This window comes from Ictalurus punctatus, chromosome 6, assembly GCF_001660625.3.
Source record: "Ictalurus punctatus breed USDA103 chromosome 6, Coco_2.0, whole genome shotgun sequence".
Lineage (NCBI taxonomy): Eukaryota > Metazoa > Chordata > Actinopteri > Siluriformes > Ictaluridae > Ictalurus > Ictalurus punctatus.
The window spans coordinates 26866327-26888186 of NC_030421.2; the positions used below are offsets into that span (position 1 = coordinate 26866327).

At 41.5% G+C, this 21860-nt stretch overlaps 1 protein-coding gene across 2 annotated transcripts in view; it reads left to right on the forward strand.

Annotated features, from left to right (window-relative positions):
• bmpr2b (bone morphogenetic protein receptor, type II b (serine/threonine kinase)) overlaps positions 1–21860 on the forward strand; it is a 62614-nt gene that overhangs the window by 7731 nt on the left and 33023 nt on the right. Inside the window, exon 1 of one of the 2 annotated variants that reach the window (XM_053681066.1) lies at positions 15790–15814. The exons of the other annotated variant lie outside the window; for it this stretch is intronic. The gene's annotated coding sequence lies outside the window, so the exon portion shown is untranslated. Of the gene's footprint in view, positions 1–15789; positions 15815–21860 lie in introns of those variants that run through there. 2 annotated transcript variants of the gene reach the window in all.

The following is a 21860-nucleotide window of genomic DNA, read 5'->3' on the forward strand; positions in this document are numbered from 1 at the left end:
AGGGCGGAGGACATTCCCTTGTGTTGACGCCGAGACACGCACACTATTTCACCAACAGCTGAAAAAGATTGAAAAGGTCTCCTCTGTTTTTTTTCCTTTTTAGTCATGAAGTCGTAGACACCCTGTCATCACCTTGTGAACACACTTCACATGACTGAAAAATGACAACACCATGGTAGTATAAAGTAAACTGTTCCTCTTAAAGCACTGAGGTCATCTGCTCTTTTGTCTCCTGTTTTGCTCCGTTTTTATTTTCTCCTCTCCCTCCTCTGTGTGTACTCTTGGTTCTTTATAAGCCGTGCTTGATCCTAAGTACCGTATTTTTGCCCGGCCCCTCCCGTCATATACGAATCTAATACAATTATAGGCAATGCTGCTAATTCCTGTAAACATTCAGCCCACGCGTTTTTGTAAACACGCTCATGCGTTCTCCCACTCACTCGCATGCTGCCCACTATGAAATGGTGTGTGTCAGTTTGGCTTGTGGCCACAGTAACTGCATCGCTCGTCTTTCCCAGCTGCCCCTGTCTGCCTTTGTGCTGGGCTTCAGAGGCTCAGATCACTTTACACTCACTGTGACATGAAGAAAAAAAACAGATGCCAGGTTAATCTCTTGAGTTGATGATGTGTTGTCCGTGGAAGCGGGGAATGAGTTTGATTGTATATATTTCCTCAGCTGGCGCTGCTCTTATCAAGGCTGCACTGCAGTATTTCTCCAAATTTTACTTATTTCCCTCCATCTAGTCCTCTGACACTATTTTTATGAGGCGGTTTCCTAATCTACGGAAATACACACTCGGTCCTGTCCTTGTCGGCGATGGGGGGGGGTGACATTTCAAAACGGGCCTCCCGTAGACCCCAGATAGAGATTAAGCTGCTTTTAGCCCCTGAGAGGAGAGCCGTGCACACAGGCATGGGAGTTGCATTAGGAAAGCTTGGCAGAGTCGGCAGGTCATGCAGGGGGACGTGAGCCGATCTTTTGCCAGGAGCGCACACATGTCTGGGTGGCGAGAGGCAAGTACAGAGTAGAGAGCTGGAAGTGGGGCGTATTTATAAAGGGCTATTTCAAAACCTTGGCATTGCCCTCTGTGGTCAGAGGCTCAGCACTAAAGCTTTTCAGGCTGTGTTTTGCTCTGCCAGCCGCAGTCGCCTGACTGACCGCAGCCGGTGGAACAACTGACTAATGCTCAAACCTGTAGGCACGTTAAATTCCCATGATCTGGTTTTACTTGCAAATCAAAAGTGGGAAAGCACCAGATCTTTTCGGCATGGGCTTTTTTCTTGAACAGAGACAGGTTTGTCTTGAGAAGGTTTTTTTTTTAATACAAAAGTAGACTTGTATTTTATTAGAAAAATATTAAAATTGCTCCAATTTGATTGTTTTGGAAAAAAAGTAGTAGCTTGGCCAAGTTTGCGTTTTTGTCTTTTGACAAGATTTGTCAAGCTTGTTTTGATTGGAATTGCAGTTTGCTAGCACAAGTTTAGCTTCAAAGATAGTTTAATGCAAAGGGAATTGAATAAAAAAAAAAAGCTCATTTATTTTTTTTAATGTGTATTTAACGACCATCCAATTGAATTGATCATCCCCTGCACTACAACAGCTTTACTTACGTTTGTTGCTACTTAGCATTTTACTGTGCATTGTCTGTGTCTGTAATTTGTTATTTATCAACTGCTGTGACAAAATTTCCTTCAGAGGTCAATAAATCTGTCTGTCTGTCGTTTAAAAACACGTCCATCTGTCTCACTCTCGCTGTTGTTTTTTTTGTTGTTGTTGTTTTTTCTTTTGTTTTTTATGTCTACCAAGTGGATTAGAAGCAGAAGAGGCCCTATTTTTCATTAGTCCATCCAACCAAAACTATTCAACAGATTCCTGATTTGTCTAGGAGTTCATTGCCAAATTCCTGTTTCTTTTGACTTGTTTAGCTGGTTCATGTATTCCTTCATTGTCCTCTGACGTTCCCACAGTAAGTTTAGCTTGTTTTCCGTCTTCACTCTACAGTGTGTATATAGGAACGTGCTGCAGCCGAAGTAGCAAGGTTTTTGAATCTGTTAATTATCTGATGGGTGCACAGGAGCGTGGTTGGTTAGTGTCTCCCTCTCAGTAACAGTTGGGAAAAAGAGCCAGTCGCCTAGTTACACTCCAGCCAACCGTGGGTTTTATTTTTTTTTTTTTATTTTTTTTTTTTTTAATGTAATGGAAGCTTCTCTGAGCAGGTTCCCATAGTGACAGCAAAAGAGCTGTAAAAGGGTGCGGCTGTGTTTCACAAGATGGAAGAGGTTTTTGGTTTTGGTATGGTCTTTTCTTTCTCCATACAAAACCCTCTTACATGTCCGCTTGGAAAACCTGTTGGTGCACGTTCAGCATGTTTTTAACACCCCAGTGCACATTTATAAGCCACTTGACCCTTTGTGGTGATAATCTTGGGCGTCTTCCTAGCTTACCGTAGATGAACAAGTCTGCAGATTGCTGGTCTGAGTGGTCGAGCTAGCACTGATTGATGGAGATGGAGAACAAGACGCTTTCTGTCCAGCAGAGATCAGTGCACATGTTAATATCAGCATCAGTATTCTTTACATGTCTGACAAGAGGATCTGAATGTACAGGTTCTTCAAGGCCATTTCTTTATGCAGGGGTAGTCCTGGACTTTCACAGATTGATCAGCGTTCAATTATGCACCTCTCTCTTCTAGTGGCTGATGTTGGGTTTCGGATACAGCAAGATGGACATAGATTAACGTGAAAGACAGCCAGCAGCAGTCGGCCCACTCGGGGGGGGGTGAGGTTGTGAAATGTTGAGTAGTCTCAGTCCTGTCCTGTTAATTGATTCTCTGAGATGGTGCTCGTGTGTAAAAGTCCTGCTTTGTTGTGGCCCGAGTTTTTAGGGGACACATTTCTGGCCACAATCAGAAGGAAAAACACACTTGGTTGTCTTTTTATATTTCTGACTCTACAAAGCAAACATGTTGCTTCCAAACATCCAAAAAAGGCATTTCCTGAGGGCTTGTACTTTGCGAGGTATGTTATAAAAGACTCACAGCTGGCATTTTCTTTGATGAGCAGTAGCAGCCAGTCTGGATCTGCTCCTTTTCTCTGCACCTCCTGCAGAGCTGACGGCTTCAGAGCACGGCCTCCTCATCCAGAACAGCGTGGCGTCTGAGGAGCTATAGACTCTGCGTCCTAGTGCCGTACATTAGCACCTCCAGGCTCTGAATGGCATTTCTACAACATGCCTTTCTATCTCCTGTGTTATCGTGTGTCAAAGATGTGGAGAATCCTCACACATTCATCAGGGGTGGACAAATCACCAGCCCGAGGAGAAGCAGATTTCAAATGATAAATGAACCCAGAAGAAACGCGCACTCCTGATTGACTTTAGCATTATGTAGCTATGTTTAAATTGAATGCACTTGACAGTGGAATAGATGGAATTATAATGTGGGCTTCTGAATCCCACTACACACATTGATCAAGTTGCAGTATGGATGTCAGTACAATGATTTTTACTTGGCAGATTAATTTGCTGACGAAACCAAGTGAAATAAAGTGCAACGTAAAGCTAGACTTTTCTCTTTGTCTTATGGAACGTGGGAAGATTTTTGAGATTTGTATTTAGGGTTAAGATGGTTTTTAAAATCTTAAAACCATAACCCTGTCATTTCAAATAATCTTACCCCAAGCATGTTTGAAACAAGGAAGAACATTTCTTAAACCTTCAGAGCTCAAACAAAATGCCCCATTCCACTTTCAGACCTCAAACCCATTATAACCTCATGTCTTCAAAAAAAAAAAAATATATATTGGCCGAATAGGCCAATCCACACTCACAAGGATCTGTTAGCGGGTGAAGAGCCTCCTTAGCATTACCAGCATTAACATTCACCAAATACATGGAGGAACACATGACACTAGTAGCATAACACCAACACTGAGGAAGGATGATATTCACTTTTGTAGCTGTCGTGATGGGTAAAGATAATTATCACTCGCTGAGTTACTGTTTTCCAATGAATACATTTTCGAGGGCTCCCTCCCTAAATATCACAAACTCAGCCAGGCATTTCCAGCAGTTTTAATGCTAACTTGCCTGTAGTCATTTGGTTTTCTCGCCTCAGGACTCGATGAAAAGGTCAAAGCAACGAACATTCACTTTGAGGCGAGTTCAGAGTCGAATGATGACGTCAGCAGTGCAGTCTGCAATGTGATTGGACAATAATTTAACGTGTTTTTTTTTTATTTTTTTTATCCAACACGTTTATTGGGTAATTTCACAGAAGGTGTTGAAATAGTAATACATACAACGTATGTAGGATATTAATACATCGTTTCTGAGTGTGTACTGTCTGATGCGTATTTTCGGAACAGAAGTGACGTAGCGAGTAAATGTGTCCCGGGCCGTGCGCAGACCAACTAATCGATAATGAGATTCCTCGACAATGATTTTCGTAATTGATTATTATCGATTTTATTGATTTAGTTGTTGCAGCTCTAGTCTGTATTAGTGCACTAAACATTGCTAACTAGCTTACCATACGTTGTTACAATATGTTAGCTACCAGTTTTATTTTTTGGCTGGTTGGCTAGGTTACCATGCAACTGAAATATGGGACTGGGCACACCGCTGCTTTTACTTGCCTGTGAAGCAGCTAATGCATGTATGATCTGTACAATTCAAGAATTTGACTGTTGGATTGTTTTATGAGAATATTTACTAGCATTCGTACATTTCAGTCATTAGGTCATATCAGTGCTTGACATCTCCTTAATGATTTCTGCAGGTTTGCCAGCTTGTGTTCTGTCCCCCGACCTAGAAAGTATTTAAATTTGTTTGTGAAAGTGTGATGATCTGTTGTAAGGGATCTGGTTTCGCCCCATGGTTAATAAGCAACGTTGTTCAAACACCGTACTGTGCTCATAATACCCATATCTGTAGACGTAATGCTGTTCTGATGTGTTTGGAAATTCGACTACATGTCCACTGAAGTTTCCAAGTGAGATTTCTTTTCTTTCCTTTTCTTTTCTTCTCATTTTCCTTCAGAATATCTCCCAGCAGTGTGTCTTGGAAGAGAGACTGTTATTTTGGTTGGATAAATTTAATCTCATTTGAGCTTGTATACTGAGTTCAATACAATTCATTCTTTTTTTTTTTTTTCCTTTCATCTGTGTATTTTGCTCACTTCATAAATTGGGTTGTCATCCCTGTTTGCCATTTGTTGTATTATTCAAGTGAGTGTGTGTGTGTGTGTGTGTGTGTGTGCTTTGTGTGTCCAATAAACAGTGTATAATTCAATATGCTGTCTGGAGTGTGTTTGCATTTTGCCTTGTATTTGTTCTGTCTGTGTGTGTGTGTGTGTGTGTGTGTGTGTGTGTAATTTGCAGCTTTTAGTGAGCTGTGCGACAGTAAGAGACTGTAGTTCCTGTCTGTTAAGCAGACACACCAGCCAATTGTTTTTTTTTTTTTTCCCCCTCTGCCTTTTTTTTTTTTTTTTTATCTTTTCCTTTCTCCCCCTCTCTTTTTGTTCTTTTTCATGTCACAAATGGCGTCGGCAGTGCCGAAGGGAGTCTACAAATACTCATTAGTGCATTACTGAAGTTTGGAGTCCTGCCAGCATGTCCATGCAGCTTTCTTTGTGAACTTGGAGCGGGGTGGAGAGGATTGAGGGAGCGAGGTGGGGATTCACAGGGTAGGAGGAGCAAGATGGAAAAATAACTTGTGAATCCCCACTACTGTGCAGATTTGGAATTATGTAGACCCAGATCCTCTTCAGTGATTGTTAGTATGTAGATCTGTTCCTTTCTGAGTTGGTATGAATAATGCTCGATAAAGCCCTTATCCAGTGTTTTGAGAGGCTGATGAACATAGTTTCAATGGAGTGAAAGAGAGAGAGAGGTGCCGGCATGGGGTTTGCTGCTGTCATGAAGACCTGCAGGTAATTGGATTCAGCCACGTCAATCAGGGGGAGAAGGGCAGCCGCTTGCCATGGGGCTCAAATTTCAGTCCATAAAGCTAGACAGCAGGCTCAGCACCAGCTTCCTCTCTCTTCTACTGCACACTTATTCTCTGCCAATGCAAGCTGTGCAAAAAAAAAAGTATTAATAAATGAAAAATGACCTCTCTATTAAGAGAAGGCTCATCTCAGTTTTGTTTGGATTTGGTCATTTAACTAAATCTCTGTGGATGTTAAAATTCTAAAGAAGTAAAAATTCCCAATCGGCATACTAACCGTACTAGATAGTATCTGAGACGAGAATTAGTATGTCCTAAATCACAGTGTGTTGAAATGAGTATCCCAAAGGTACCCAGATGGTCTACTATTTCCGCTAGATTTTCAGCTAATATTGCCCACAACTCCTTACTCCTCCTTTTATTTTTAAAAAAAATTTTCATACTCTTTGTTTCTCCAAATTCAAGTACGCATTTTGGAGAGTTGTAAATGAAATGTGGAAAAATAAATCGATAAGGAATAATGAATGAAGAAAAGCTGAAATACCACGAGGAGTTTGTTTAAGGTGACCGTGTTCTTTTTCGGGCAACAATGTTCTCTTCCGTTATACGAAGTGTCACGTAAACGTACTTGAGTACAGTTTAAATACTTTTAGTACCTAGTATAAAAACGCCAATTGGAATGCAGGGAAAGTCTAAAACGGCAGCATATGTAAGCTTGACTAAAAACTGTTCTGGTTGCAACACTATTTCTGGGAACACTAGGAGCAAGGTGGGATTACACCCTGGATGGGATGAGCAAATTACAATATATTTATCACTGCATAAATATCAAACATTTAGTTTAGTATGTGACTGTCACTTTGAGCGTGGATTTAATTTACCCGAGTTGTTTTTATGTAGGAATATAGAGGCTCGTCCTCAGTAGTAACGTGTATAAAGGGCTGCTTGCTGCAGAACCGCATTCTCAAAGGTAATTCAGTCGTCGTTTTATGTTGAGGTGTACCCCATCTGGTTTCATCGTAATCCGACGATCCCTTTTGTCATAATTATATCTTTCAGTGCGTATATGCTAGTGGAAAGAAAGCCTTCTGCCATGCTGAAGCTCCTTCTTCAGTGACTGTTTGCTCTTTGTGCCTTTTGGTCTGCCTTGAGATCTTTTTGTAGTCCCTTCACATCTTTTACTTACACCGGTGGGAGTTGCAGGAGGATTTAGGGGAAAGGAACGCTATCTTTGGTCTATTTCTGTGACCTGGATTACAGTGCAGCGATATAAAACACGAGCCGTTTTAAGATCAACTCTGACATTGTTACTATAGACCCAGATCATTTCTGCACTGTGTCTCTTTCTCACATGTGTTTGATGATTGCGCATTGTCTAACTGCGGTTGGAAAGTGAGGGGACGACCCCCCCCCCCATCCTGTCTTGTGCGAATCCAATTCTAATCTTTTGTTTGAGACTGTGATCTGAAAACATTCACACGGCAATCGTGGCCTCCAGTTCTGCTTCACTATCATCACAGGAAGAGAAGTCAAATGTCATAGCATAACAAGGTAGAGAAGGGGAGAAAGATTTACTGAAGAATTGAATATGAACCGGCGCTTTTGCTCTAACGTGTAAATGACTAGGCCTAATTCGTGTCCTTTAACTTTTGCAGTCTGACATGACACAAGGTTCGCTGACCTTTTTGTTTTCAGTTGTTTTAGTACACAGTGGCCTTGAGACACTGATGAGCCATCTGTAAAACACAAGAAGTTACAGACAAGCTGCGTTCAAGCTAATATCAGGTCTGACCCGAAATATAGACAAACTGTGATCTTTTTCTTTCTAAAAGCTATGATGGTGATGTTAATGACTTACTTTGCATATTGGTGTAAATAAAAAAAACAAATGAACACAGAACAATAATGTGACTGCTATTTTAAATAAGCTAGGACAGTGTTCTAGATGGAAAATTCTTCCATGGTGGGTGTTCATCCGCACACCCAGTGCAAGGACGTCTATTTTCTGTACCGCTTATCCTATACAGGGTCGTGGGGAGCCTATCCTAGGGAAGGCGGGGGACACCCTATCCTGGAGGGGGTGCTAACCCATCGCAGGACACCCATTCATGCACTACGGCCAATTCGGAAACGCCAATCAGTCTACAACGCATGTCTTTGGACTGAAGAGGAACACCCCAAAGCATGGGGAGAGCGTTCACACACACAGGGCAGATGCAGGAATCGAACCCCCAACCACTAAGCCATCATTCCCCTACCAGCGCAAGGACGCATCTTTGAATATAGTCTTTTATATAACATGAGGGTTGTTCTCCTGTAATAGATGTTATTTTGGTGTAGTAGTGTATCGCTTCCTCTTGCAATTCCTAAAGTGAAGAAAAAGGCAAGCTGACAGTCTGTAAAAGTCTATCTTTTTCCAGCCAAATGTAAAATCCTTCGCTGGTAGTTTGCCTGGGTTATGTTGAAAATTAATTAATGGCAGCCAAGAAAAGTAAACTCCAGTATCAGTAACATACAATATATGGCCCAAAGTTTGTGGAACCCTGACCATCACATCTAAATGTGCTTTTTGAACATCTCGTTTCAGATTTAATACCCTTTTTGCTGTTATAATAACCTCCACTCTTCTGGGAAGGCTTCCACTAGATTTTGGCGCATGGCTGTGGGGATTTGCTCATTCAGCTACAAGAGCGTTAGTGAGGTCAGGCACTGATGTCGGGTGAGGCGGCCTGGGGTGCAGTCACCGTTTCAGTTCACCCCAAAGGTGTTCGGGGGGGGGGGGTGAGGTCAGGGCTCTGTTCAGGACTCCCAAGTTCTTCCACTTCAACCTCTCTGCCGTGTGATTGGGGAGAGCTAGCTCGTGCGTGTGAACTGGCAGGTTACTAAATTAGTGAAAATATGGAAAAATCCAAAATGTTACTATGTTATCCGTAGTAATTTATCTAATATCTAGCATGCTTCATACATTCAGGTGTAGTGCTGGTGTATATAATAAATAGTTCACAAAAACTACTGAACTTGTACACCAAGCCTTGAATGAATGGATAAATATATTAGATGCATGGGAAGAGAGTGAGAGGTCATGATTGTCCCTGATTTAACAGAGTGGAGTTATCGTTACTTGACTACCGTTCTGTCCATCAGTGCATCTGTGTTCCTCTTACACTCTGCTTTTCCCACTTACCGTTATCATTTCTTTAAAATAAACAAAAAAATAGGTCACATTATGGCTGAATCAAATCAGCCTTGGAATTCGAATGATTTCTGAGTCAATTTTTCCTGCTCCGAGTAGTCTCAAGTGACTCGTATAAAGATTCAAATTCGCAAGCAGGCATTTTAAGCTTGATCAGTTTTCTCAGCTGAATCATTTAGAACTGCTGCTGCAGTGGACATAGCCATGAATAGGCAGGCATAAATGCCAGTCAGGTACAGTCTCAGTATAACAAGATGCACAGATTGGTGAACGTATGGAGAGATGGAGGGATGGTGATCTGTCTACAGATGGAGGAATATGGCTGGCTGAGAGAGCAGGTGCCGCTCTCTGTGTGTCTGGGATTCGTACTCCTCAGACCATGTCCATCTCTGGCAGACCTCACAGCCATACACAGGCAGCTCAGCATGGAGTGCGCAGTCGCTGAGTTTCAGTCACTGAGCCGACACAGGGACTGGGTGAAGAACTCCAGACAACACATGGGGCCAATCCATAATACTCCCTTAGCACAGACATAAAACCTATCTGAAGAGAATGTTCTCAAATCATCATGCCCAAGAATTTCCATCTTCACCATTAATCATTTTAATTAGACATTTTTGCTGCCTCTAGAGAGAAGGTAAAAAAATTATTTGTGAAATTCATTATCCTTCAGAAAGAATGTCATTAATTATATCTTAATTATCCAATTTATCCCTCTGTTACGTTACTGATGTACATGCATTGTTGAAACTTCTGTTTTCTACTTTGCAGTTTTTTAGATTATAGCCAGAATAAAAAAAAGGCTCGATGATCTCCTGCAGTATGTAGACCGTTAATTTTGTTGTTATTATTATTATCATTATTATTATTATTATTATTATTATTATTACATCGACTGCAATCGTGATGATTTTTTGCTGAATACTTAATAAAGCAGAACAACGTATGAAAAAACCTGGCCGTAGTTCAGCGTGTCTAGTTTTCTAAACATGAAACGGCTCGGCTTCTGTTGCAGATCCTCGCTTGTGGTTTATTCGGTCACATGCCTTTATGTAAATTATTTAGCTAATTAGCTCCAGGGCTAGAGATATCAAGTCAGAAAGAGCAGCATTTTCACAGACTTCCATAATTTTTGTATTCCCATTTCATTTCCCTCTCTGGTCTGATTAGCAAACTGAAGTTATGGCTTGTTTAAGAAAAGTCTGTTTTGAGGGTGGAAAAGAAGCATGTGTTTATTATCTCTGCATCACATAGATGTGTGGTGTCTGATCTGTTCGGAGTGAATGTCGCTAGTCAAAAGCGCCAACATGAAGCGCCACTACGAAACGAAACATGATCACTTCTTATCACCCTGCCATCACCATTCAGACATATCGGTTGCGCTTAGGAATTTTATATAACCGGACCTTTCCAAATTTTTGTCGGATGCCTGTCTTCGAGTGTTGTCTGTCGTGTATATGTTGGTGTGACGGCTCCTTCAGGTGACTCAGCACATGAGATGAATGAGTAAAGTGTTTCCTGCTACTCTGACTGATGTCACCGACCCGCCGCAGACAGACAGTGCTAATCTGTCTCCCTATCTGATTCATTGTCTCTCAACAACTGCACTGGATCTGTGCCAGCCCCAGGAGGGGAAAAAAATACTACAAAGGCCCGTTCAGGTCAATACTTTAGAGTTTTGACAATTGAAATATCTGTCTCGTTTTCTGAATCGTGGTTGGTGACTAGGAATCTGGGAACAGAATATTTCTTCTAAACGTATGCATTAAAACAATGGGTATACACATGTAGAATGCGCGTTCATGTACACACTCTATACACAGACTCTTCACTGTAACTGTACGTGTGTGTACACATGGACACTCGCACCAAAGTTGCTTATGTGGAACAGTATGTACGTCCTCTTTCACCTAGAGACAGAGACTGGATTGGTGATGTCTGTTGCCTAGGTGACGAACTGAATGATGGGATGGCTGCACTCTTTGGGCACGGGCTTTTATATTGTGCTCTCTGAATAGCAGCGAGTTCATGTTCAGCAAACGCCACTGTTCAGCATTCTTACCATCTTCCTGTTCGGAATCAAGCGAATGTGTGGGGGTTTTTATTTTTTAATCTGTTCAGTTGAAATGTCAGTTCAGTTAACACAAATTCGAATTTATGTAGTGGTACAAATTGAGGCATCTATTATTCACACATTAATGGTCCACTTATGACTGCCTCTTCCTCTTGACTTTAATAATGCATTTCAGAAATGTCTCTCACCCCCTAAATATGACCTTCCCATGCTCTCTGTTTATATTCTGTGGTCAGAGGGAGCCCCCCCCCCCCCCATTTTGACCTATCCAAAGCCTCATAGCACCATGATGCTCTGTCTGATTTCAGAGCGCGCTCAGCCATGGAGGTCTTTAGGGCGAGGGAGTCTAATGGACTGCAGGCCAAAGTAGTTTTAGGAACCCACAACGATCAAGCTGAGCCGAGTGTTGGATTAGAGGGAGGGCTTCAGACAGGCTGAGCTGTTTCCTCTGTAAATGTTTTGCGACCCCCAGCTTCATACTCGGACATCCGTCGTTCAGCTTTTTGGGAAGAGGATTGCATCAAGGGTGTGAAATTTCAGGGTCTTGTTCTATGTGCCTGTAGCCACAAAAAAAGGATGTGTGCATTGTAAGGACACTGTCGGAGTGTCAGAGTCTGTGTATGTGTTTCAGAAATCTGGGTTGAGGACGTGTTATGCAGTTACTTTCACATGTATGTATAAAACAGGTCTGTTTTTTCCTTCTTGCTTTTTTTTTTTTAAACTTTCATTATTATTATTATTTTTTTAAACTATTCTTTATTACGGTAATGTTTTTGGCAGTTTCCAGCTTGTTTTGCAGAGCTTTTTGCCTGGAATGCTTGCAGATTTCGTAATCTAGCCGAGTGATTAATGTCTGACTTGGGAAGCTCTGTGTAAACATCACTGGTCTCCAGTGTACCTTTCTCTACAAACACCAGCAAAACCTGATGCTTATCTCTTTTTCCACTGCGTGGTGGTGGTCTGCAGTTCATTCAGCAACCCTGAATTTGTACCCTTCGACAGTGGTTTAATACTTTCTGTCACTGAGGTAGGAGGCGAACCAGGAGAGAGCTGAACCAGGAGAGAGCTGGACCAGCGATGCCGATTTCAGAAAGACAAGAGATAAATGCAGAGCTTAGATTGAGGAGAATTAAAATGTTTATTAACCCAGAATCAGTGGACAGGAGAATGTCGTTAACCACACGAAGAAGAGCAGTTTCAGTGCCGTAAGCTGGACGCACTCCAGACTGAAAGGGTTCAAAGAATATGCATCTCAATAAGACCTTAATTGTGCGGCCACTAGGTTTTCCCAAAAATTTTACTTAAAAATGCTAAGTTTGAGATTGGCCTGTAATTGTTCATATTTTGATGCTCGAGGCCAGATTTATTAAGAATTGGGGTCACTGCAGCAACTTTTAGTTCTGCTGGAACAATACCAGAAGCTGGGCTACAGTTTATCAGATGACTTATGGAAGGTGAGACTTCAGAAATGCACATTTTGCGCTAAGTAGTAGGTGCAGGGTCAAGCGAGCAGGATGTAGAATTGGACTTCATAATCGGATCACTTGTAGCAGAAGGTGTAGTGTAAGTGAAAGCAGAGAAAGAGTATTCTGAGTGAGGTTTAAGCTCAGGAGGCACCTGTATGAGGGGTGTCTTAGGCAATAGGTTCGGAGATTGACTTCGTCTGAAAAAAAAAATTGAGAAGCTATTCACAAGCTTCTGGGAACCAGAGATGGCATGCTGTAGAGGGTTAGTGAGCTGCTTTACCATAGCAATAAGGGATCCGCATGTAGAGTTCCTGATAGTGTAGGAGATATAGGAAGAACTAGTGGCAGTGAGGGCTGTACAGTATTTATGCAGATGTTCTGTAAAGGCCAGACAGTGCACAGAAATTCCAGTTTTTCTATATAATCTTTCCAGGCAGCGAACTTTAGCTTTCATAGCTTGAAGTTCAGGAGTGAACCAGGGTGAGAGATGAGTGGATGGATGGTCTAGTTTTAACAGGAGCATGCTTCTCGAGTACTTGGGAGCATGATTATAGACGCAACACATTTCTGATGGACAATGGGACAGTAAGGAGTCTGACAAAGTTATTGACACAGAGAAAGCTGATGGGTTCACAGAACTGACTTTATGGTAGGTGAGCATATTTTTATTTATTTATTTATTTATTTTTAAGTGGGCGGTATTGATATAGGAAAACTAAAATTTAAAAGTTTACGGTCAGAGAAGGCAAAATCAAAACCAGTAACAGAGACATTATATAAACCAGATGTACAGATGAGATCCAGTATATGACCACCGGAGTGAGTGGCAAAAGTAACATGTTGGATTAGAGCGAATTTTCCAACACGGACATTAATTCATTGCACTGCAATGTTTTCATGCATATTAAAATCACCAAGTACAACTACAGATGAAAGAGTGAGTAGTTCATTAATCTCAGAGAAAAAATCTCAGTGAAATCTGGGAGGTCGATAGATTAAGATCAGAGCCATTGATGTTTGACTGACCGTTCTCAATGTGAGGTATTCAAAAGATGCAACGTCATGAAACTCGATCTCTGATGTTTTACTATTCTCACGGCAAACTACAGCCAACCCTCCAGCTCTACGATGGGGGATGTAGTTTAGAAAAATAGATATACCCAGGTGGTGTAAGGAGGTTTAAATTCAGGAAGTCATTTGGCACCTGCCAAGTCTCAGTCAGAAGTAACATGTCCAGGTTTGCATCGATGATTGTCATTTAGCATGGATGCGTTATCAGTCAAAGAGCGAGTGTTTTTGTGACACAGTTTTGCAGTTGGCAATGTCGGGATCAGTGCGTAATGACTTCAAATTTTCATAACTGATGACACCTTCTTCCTGCTGCAATTTAACATTGGGCGGCTATGGCTCAGGTGGTAAAGCGGGTTGTCCACTAATCGTAGGGTTGGCGGTTCGATTCCCGACCCACATGACTCCACATACCGAAGTGTCCTTGGGCAAGACACTGAACTCCCAAGTTGCTCCTGATGGCAAGTTAGTGCCATTGGTGTGTGTGTGAATGGGTAAATATGAGAGAGTGTAAAGCGCTTTGGATAAAAGCTCTATATAAGTGCAGACCATGATTTAAATTATGATTTATAACAGGAGCATGGTAGTTGGTGCAAATCACAGGAATGCTATTCAGAGATGTGCAGTGAAAAGACCAAGGTATCTTCCGCAGCCGGTGTACGTAGTGGCGGCGGCGTAAAACTTCAAATTTTATACACCATTGATAAGTGTCCTTGTCCAAACGAAAAACTCCTTTTAAAGATATAAGCTGAGCAGAAGAGTACTGTAGAGCAATGTCAGGAGAAGAGATTTGATTAAAGTCTGCCAAAAGCAGTCCAAAAAGACAAGAACGGAACTTGAGAGCGGTTACGCAGCGACATGACCAGTGATCCAGCAGGATCCAAATAACAACTAATTGATATACCTTCGTTAGCCAGAACTGTATCGTAAGCACATCAGCAATCCAATGAAAGGAAGGCTACCCAAAAATACCAAGGAATACCAGCATAAATGATAGAGAGTGGAGACTCACTGTACCAGATTTCGGATAGGAAATGGAGACGAGTGGAGAGGGCTCGCGGCCGATCAGTGCGACAGGATCTCCAGAATCACAAAATCCAGCTCAGCCATCCAGATTGTTTGAGTGAAAGAAAATAGTCCAGAGAATAGTCCAAGGTCAGGCCTATCGACTCTCGGCAAGACCATATCCAAAAACGTCTCAGCCAACAAAGCATGAAGCGGCAGCACAAGCGCTCTGTGTCAAATTCCAAATAGACGCGTCTCATCTGTTTAGTGGTAACGTGAAGCACCACTGCGAAACAGAACCACTTAGCGCTATAAACTAATCACTAATGGTTATAAGCATTAAAATGTAATGGATGCAAATACAGACAGGATTACAAAAACAAAAGGGCTTTTTATTTTTTCTGTGCGTGGGAATGAGAATACAATAACAAATGGAAAGATTGCTATTACGTTTTCGGTATACCGAATCAGACCAATTTAGATCGAAAATGAGATGTCAGATATACTTTGCACGCATTATAATTTTGGCAGCCGTTGTATGCATGAATTTGTCTTATCCGAATGAATTTGAAATGAACTGAATTTGAATTGTCTCATGTTATTTGTGCTCATAAGGAAAATGCAACTGCAAATAGTATATATTTTAATGAGCTTTTTTTCTGAAAAAGCATTTGAATAAAGTCTGGAAACCATGAAGGTAGGCGCACTGTACGAATGATAAGCGTTTGTTTATTTTATTTTTTTTTCTTTGGCTCTCCCATGGCAGACTGAACTGAACTGGCCAGTTCAACCTCATCAGAGAGTTAGTGCACTTCTAGCTGGTCCGCTAGAGAGTCATGTCTTTGTTACGACACATAAGGTCTTGTCTAAGTTGCGATTTGAAAAGTTTGGTGTAAACTGGGTCAAAGTTGAATTTGATTGTACTTTGAGCGCTGGGTCAAGGCAACAGATCTAAGTGGTGAGCGTCGCTCGAGGTGGTGTTGCCTGCAGGCAGACTAGCACTGCTTTCTCAGTAGGGAATAATGGCTTTTCCAGCACAACAATATGATTCCACAAATTGGGTGAGTTGTACTACACTGGTCTCTTCAATGCAAGTGTCCCAACAGGCGATATGCATTTAACATCTGTGTGATATTAACATCTGTTAATTTAACTTTGATGATAATGAAAACGGTATAAGGCAGGAAACATGAATCTACATTTAAGTTTAAAGAAAGCGTGTGTCTCACACCTGTATAATGCATACTCTGTGATTGTAAAGGTAGCAGAGATGGAGAGCTATAATCTGTCGATCAGAGTAAACATTGAGAATTTTAAGTGTATTATGTGCTGGTCTTTTGAATCAATGCAAGATCCACTGCTGCTTCTATCTCTGGACCAGATATGTTAATTTTTTTTTCACCGCGAGGACCACTTCCCAGTTTTTGAAGAACTTCCCTTCCCTACCTTCACTGTTAGCCAGCAAAAACAAGCTTGTCAATACTGCAGTATGTTCCACAAGCAATTTTTAGACAAAAAGTTTGGGTGAACTTTCTTTGACAGAAAGCGAGGGCATCAAATCGGTCACCACAAGCATGGGGCAAATATTACTAATGTGAAATGAAGGAAGGGGGCAGGACTTGTCAGTTAATATCAGAGTTCAAAACATACATGCAAAATGTGGATTGGTTCATCTTCTGTTTTTATTATGGGGGGTGGGGGGGGGCCTTTTTGGGATTAGGGCGTTTTTATCTAATCCCATGTTAAAATGTGGAGCTCCTACACAGAATGCATAGTTTGGCTAGTCTGATTCAGTCTTTTAAAGTTTTTTATTCTTTGGATTTTTGGATCACCTCTCACCCACATCCCCCCTGCAGTTCTTTTGTGTGCCCACAGTTTGAATACCTTTCATCTAGTCTCTCGTAGTGATAGGCATGCAAGTACTCTAGGTGACTGAAGTAATCCACACCCAGAGTCCAGTACCTAACAAGAAGACATAAATCCTTTCAGAAATAGACCTGTAATCATAATCTAACTTTTGGTGAGAAGTTAGAGTGGTCCTTTGGGCTGGAACTGTGGTGTAAGGCACGGTCGTTGGTTACTTGCCACATACAAAGCCTGCATAGATGACAGAAGATCATTTTAGAGACAGGAATGCTGGGGGCCGTCATGTATCACTAGCTGGCTAAAATGTGCAGTGAAATGGAAACATTGGCAAACCCTGACAAAATACAGTAGGATGCAGTGCAGAGCTGTTATGAGGACATAGTCATGTGGAAAAAAATAAGTGCACCCCATGGAAATTGTTGGCTTTTTTTTTTTGGACACATTTGGACAAGCAAACAGTTTGATCATCTTCTGTGCCTATTAATGAAGTTGATATACTTGAACGAATCCACAAGGAAAAATAGCTTTTTCAATCATTTATTCAACAAAAATATCAATAGATGTAATAGATTTTCTGTGGAAAAGTAAGTATACCCTTAGCCTCAGAAGCTAGTAACGTCTTTTAGGCGTTTTATATAATTGTCCACCAGGCTTTCTGGAATTTCTGACCACTCTTCCATATAATATTCTTTCAGTTGCAAGATGTTTGAGAGTTTCAAGCATGTACTGCCTGTTGCAAATCCTCCCACGACATTTCAATGGGATTCAAATCCAGGCTTTGACTAGGCCATTCCATAACCCTTCATTTCTTCTATTTGAGCCATTCCTCGGTGGATTTGCTAGTGTTCTTAGGATCATTATCCAGTTGAAAGGTCCACTTTTGGTTCAACTTCAACTTTTGACAGATGGCCTCACATTATCTTCAAGCACTCTTTGATATGATGCAGAATTCATAGCTGAATCAATGAATCTAATGTGTCCAGTCCCTGAGGAAACAAAGCAACCCCAAACCATAACATTTCCACCACTGTGCTTCACAGTTGGTATGAAGTGCTTCTCCTGAAAAGCTGTCTTTGGTCAGTGCCAAACATGTCTGCTGTTACTGTGGCCAAACAGCTCTATCTTTAATTCGTCTGTCTAGAGCGCATTATTCCAAATGGACTTGTTTTTGCTTATATGCTCATTGGCAAACTGTAGTCTTGCAAAGGCTTTTTCCTGGCATACCTCCCATGCAGGTCAAATTTGTGCAATTTCTTTGATTGTAGAAGCATGCAGTTTGACACCAACAGTTGCAAGACTTACTAGCAGATCCTGTGATGAAACTTTGGGGTTCTTTGAGACTTCTTTTTGCATCAGATGGTCTGCTCTCGGGCTGAATTTGCCGGGACAGTCAGTACTGGATAAATTGGCAGTTGTTTGAAATCTGCGCCATTTGTAGTCGATTTTCCTTACAGTGGAATGATGCATTTCAAATAATGTGGAGATCTTTTTAAATCCCTTGCCAGACTCATAGGCATCCACAACCTTTTTGCTGAAGGAATTGCAGAATTTGGCATGATGACACCACACACCCCAATAGCAAAGGGAACACCAGACACTAGATATGAGAGGGGTATAAATAAGTCAGGTTCCACCTGCACTCCATAAGCAGGTTCTAATCACTGGCACCCAATCACGAAGTCTAATTTTCTGGATTTGAAGGTGTGATAAATGAAGGGGTGTACTTACTTTTTCCATGTGGAAAAAACATCTGTTTTTTGTTAATTTAAAATGTTTTTTTAAATTGTTTGCTTGTCCAAATATGTTTATTAAAAACAAACAAACAAAAATCTATTTCCATGGGGTGTACAAGTTTTTTTCACGATTGTATATCTACTCTACCACTAGGACAACATGCCATTACTTAACATTTACACACAATATGCTGAGTGAAAGCAACGACGCTAGTCAGAGTTGCAGGAACACGCTACCCTTAGGCCCCCAGCTGGGAAAATCAGGTACTCAAGTAGGTGCTCATTTTTTCTGTAGAGAACTCTGCAGTTATCAGAATGACTGAAATGCACAATACTAGACTCTCCTCCCCTTTCTGTATTCATGAATGAGCCGCCCCTTCCTCTCTTTCCTGATAAAAATTTGCTGGAGGGAGATGCATTTCCATTGATTTTTAAAAACTCTTGATTTAGTTTTTCCTAATATTTTTCCACTGTTTTGACTTGCTTAGAAAAACTAGCTTAATTACCTACTGTGTTAATATTGATCTGTTTAATTAGAGATGGCACAATACTACTTTTGCATTTCTGATAATGCAATGATAATGATCCCAATACTGATACTGAAACCTTGAGTATCAGCCCATACCGATACCCATCTGATACATATTGTCTTCAAAATTGCTAACATTTAGGATTTTTGTCATTTGAAAATTATATATTTTTGAAAGTGCTTCATTTAAGTCCCTGTGATGTGCCTTGAAATGTATAGCGTTATTCGGTGTGTTAATGAAAGTTCTACTGAAACAGGAAGTCAGGGAGGGACAGATCGAGTGGCTCCGCCCCATTTTTAAATCTCCAGTAGGATTTAGCTTAAATGTTGGGAGCAGGACACTTCAGATTCCAGTGTATATGTGTATATGTTCTAAATGTGAATTTTGTCATTGTTTTGGAGGTAACCTTAAGGCTAACACATTCATAGTAAAAAGCACAAAACTTTTATTTTGATTTCATGGGGACTTTAAAAGTTAAAAAAAAAATAAAATAAATACATGGCTAAAACTGAGACTTTTTTTTAAATTTTAAATTCAGTTGAACTCTTTTACTTACATAGTAAATACAATAAAGTGTAAGTATAATAAGATCAACCTTAGCTAAAAAATAAGGTCATATCTCTGTATATGTTAACATTTCTAGTTCCAAAAAAAATTGTTTCCAAATCCAATTTTCTTCTGTTACAGGATTAGATTTTTTCCCCCTATATCTGATCCAGCATTTTTGGTTGGTATCGGCCCAATATCAATTGTGTGCCATCTCTGTTGTTAATATTAGATATAATGCTGCTTGTGCGGCAGCAGATGGTCCTGGAAGTGCATTTCCCCTTCCCTTAATTCTTCTCTTTCCCCGGTCCAGATCAAGGGCTGAGGTCTCTGCTCTATCCCCCAGTAACAGTGCTCCCTCCTGCTGCCAGCCGTATGAGTGCCAGCCTGGCACCTCCACAACCTGGAGAGAATGTGGCAGGAGATGAAGCCTGTGCCAACTCCCCTGACAGCTCTTAGTAAAGCACAGAGGCACAGGCCCTCTGGCCTTTTGGCAAACACTGCCTCTGTTTTTGGACAGAGTACTCATGATTGGTACTCAAGTTTGTGATTATTCCCTTTTGTTTTTTTTGTTACAGCAAATGACTCACTGCCTTTGTTGCATCAGAGCAGTGCAGACTGACGAATAGTCCTTCCATTAAAAACAAATTACAAACCAAGAAGGAAGAAAAAGACAAGGGGGTGGACTTGAAGGTCCACCTCTGTAAGGCAGAGTTTATCGTTATCTTCAAGCTGCAGCAGAGCTAACCTTGAGCGGGAGCATAAACAGTAGCAGGTCATTGCTGAACTGGTACAGCCTGCTGCTGCTGTCGCAAAAACAATAAAAGCACCCCCCCTTCCCCCTGCCCACAGCCATATCGGTTTTACTGTCTTCCCAGAGTTAGGAAGAGCATTATGCCCCCTAGAGCTGGCCAGGAGAAATGTGTATGTAAAAAATCTCTTGCTTATAAGACTCTCTAGCTTATAAGACACAGAGTAGTGTGTCTTTAATTTAATTCATGTCCTGTGCTCTGTCCCTCTCCAGTGCTCACTCTCCCGTCACATACGTCTAGCTAGTAGGAGCCAGTTTTCTTGGAGCCGCAGCAGAGGCGGTGTGCGTGTTTTTCTTTGCTCTCTCTGCTGTTTGATTGGACAGCAACATCTGTGTGAAAGCTGCCTTGTTCTCCAGCCCTCCGCTCCAGAGCTCCCTGATGGCTTTTCACCCAAATTACAGGAAACTGTCGCGTCTAATAACCTCCCTCTCCGCTTCCACAACAAAGACACAGCCTAGAGCTCACCCACTCACACATGCACATAAGCATACACAAGGATTGGTTATTTGTTGCGTTTTTTTGTTGTTGTTGTTTGTTTGTATTTTTAAGAAGTGGTGGAGCGGGACTGATCAAGATGGATCGCCGTACTCTAGAAAATATCAACTGTAAATTCTAAAATAAAATGTAGAGTGGAATGCACCCATGTTACTACAGCAGCCAGTAGTAGGAACGCCTACTGGCGACTTTGTAGTACGGCACCTGCGACTTGCAGCGATAAAATCGCTGTATGTGTGACCGCACCTGAACAATTGATCATTGTGTCTGTGCTTTATGCATTAGTTTGATTTCCAACCCTGAGTATCACCAGTTAGTGACCTATTGATAGGCCTGACTCTGACTAAACTTTGCTCATTAAATTTGTAATACACAGTATCTGTATTTAAAATCTCAAGAGACCAGGTGTGTATATGGTGCACAATGCAGAGTAGGTGTAAGGTAGCTAGTAGGGAAGTCTGATTATATTGGTACAAGGTTGGGGGTGTTATGGTGATGCAGATGCAGTAGCCTGGTACGGAATAGCTGGTGCAGCCATTTCAGACTTCTCTCCTGTGGAGAGGCAGACAAAGCCCTCCCCTGGGGCTATGCATTGCAATTTCTCTCTCTCTCTCTCTCTCTCTCTCTCTCTCTCTCTCTTATTTGTGTATCTTTTTCCCTTGCTCCATCTGTTTTCTCAGCATCTAATGAAGTAGTTTTCATAACATGTGAGGAGTACAGGACGGATGCTCCTGCAGCCCCACCCCCTGTTCACTGTTTGAATGCTGCCGATATAATAGCACAGCTCTATGACTTCACCCTGATAAACGACTGCCACTACGATTTTTTCCCCCCTCTCGCTAAGTCTGGTCTGGCTATTTGCATGACGGGGTTAGAGGAAGGGTGGCACGAGGGGGAGAGAGTAGCTTAGAAAAAAAATGGTAAACAAAAAAGAAAGTGTGAGGATTAATTTGCATGGTACAGGTGGGGTGAGCGTAGGCCAGCTGCAGCAGAGATTGTTATCGGCAGACAGACAGCCTCACTTGGTTGTGTATGGAAATAAGGACAGCCGATTTCACAGCGCCTTTATCGCTAGGCACTTTTTTTTTTTGCCATTAAATGCTGCTTGAAAGCCTCTTTTATTTC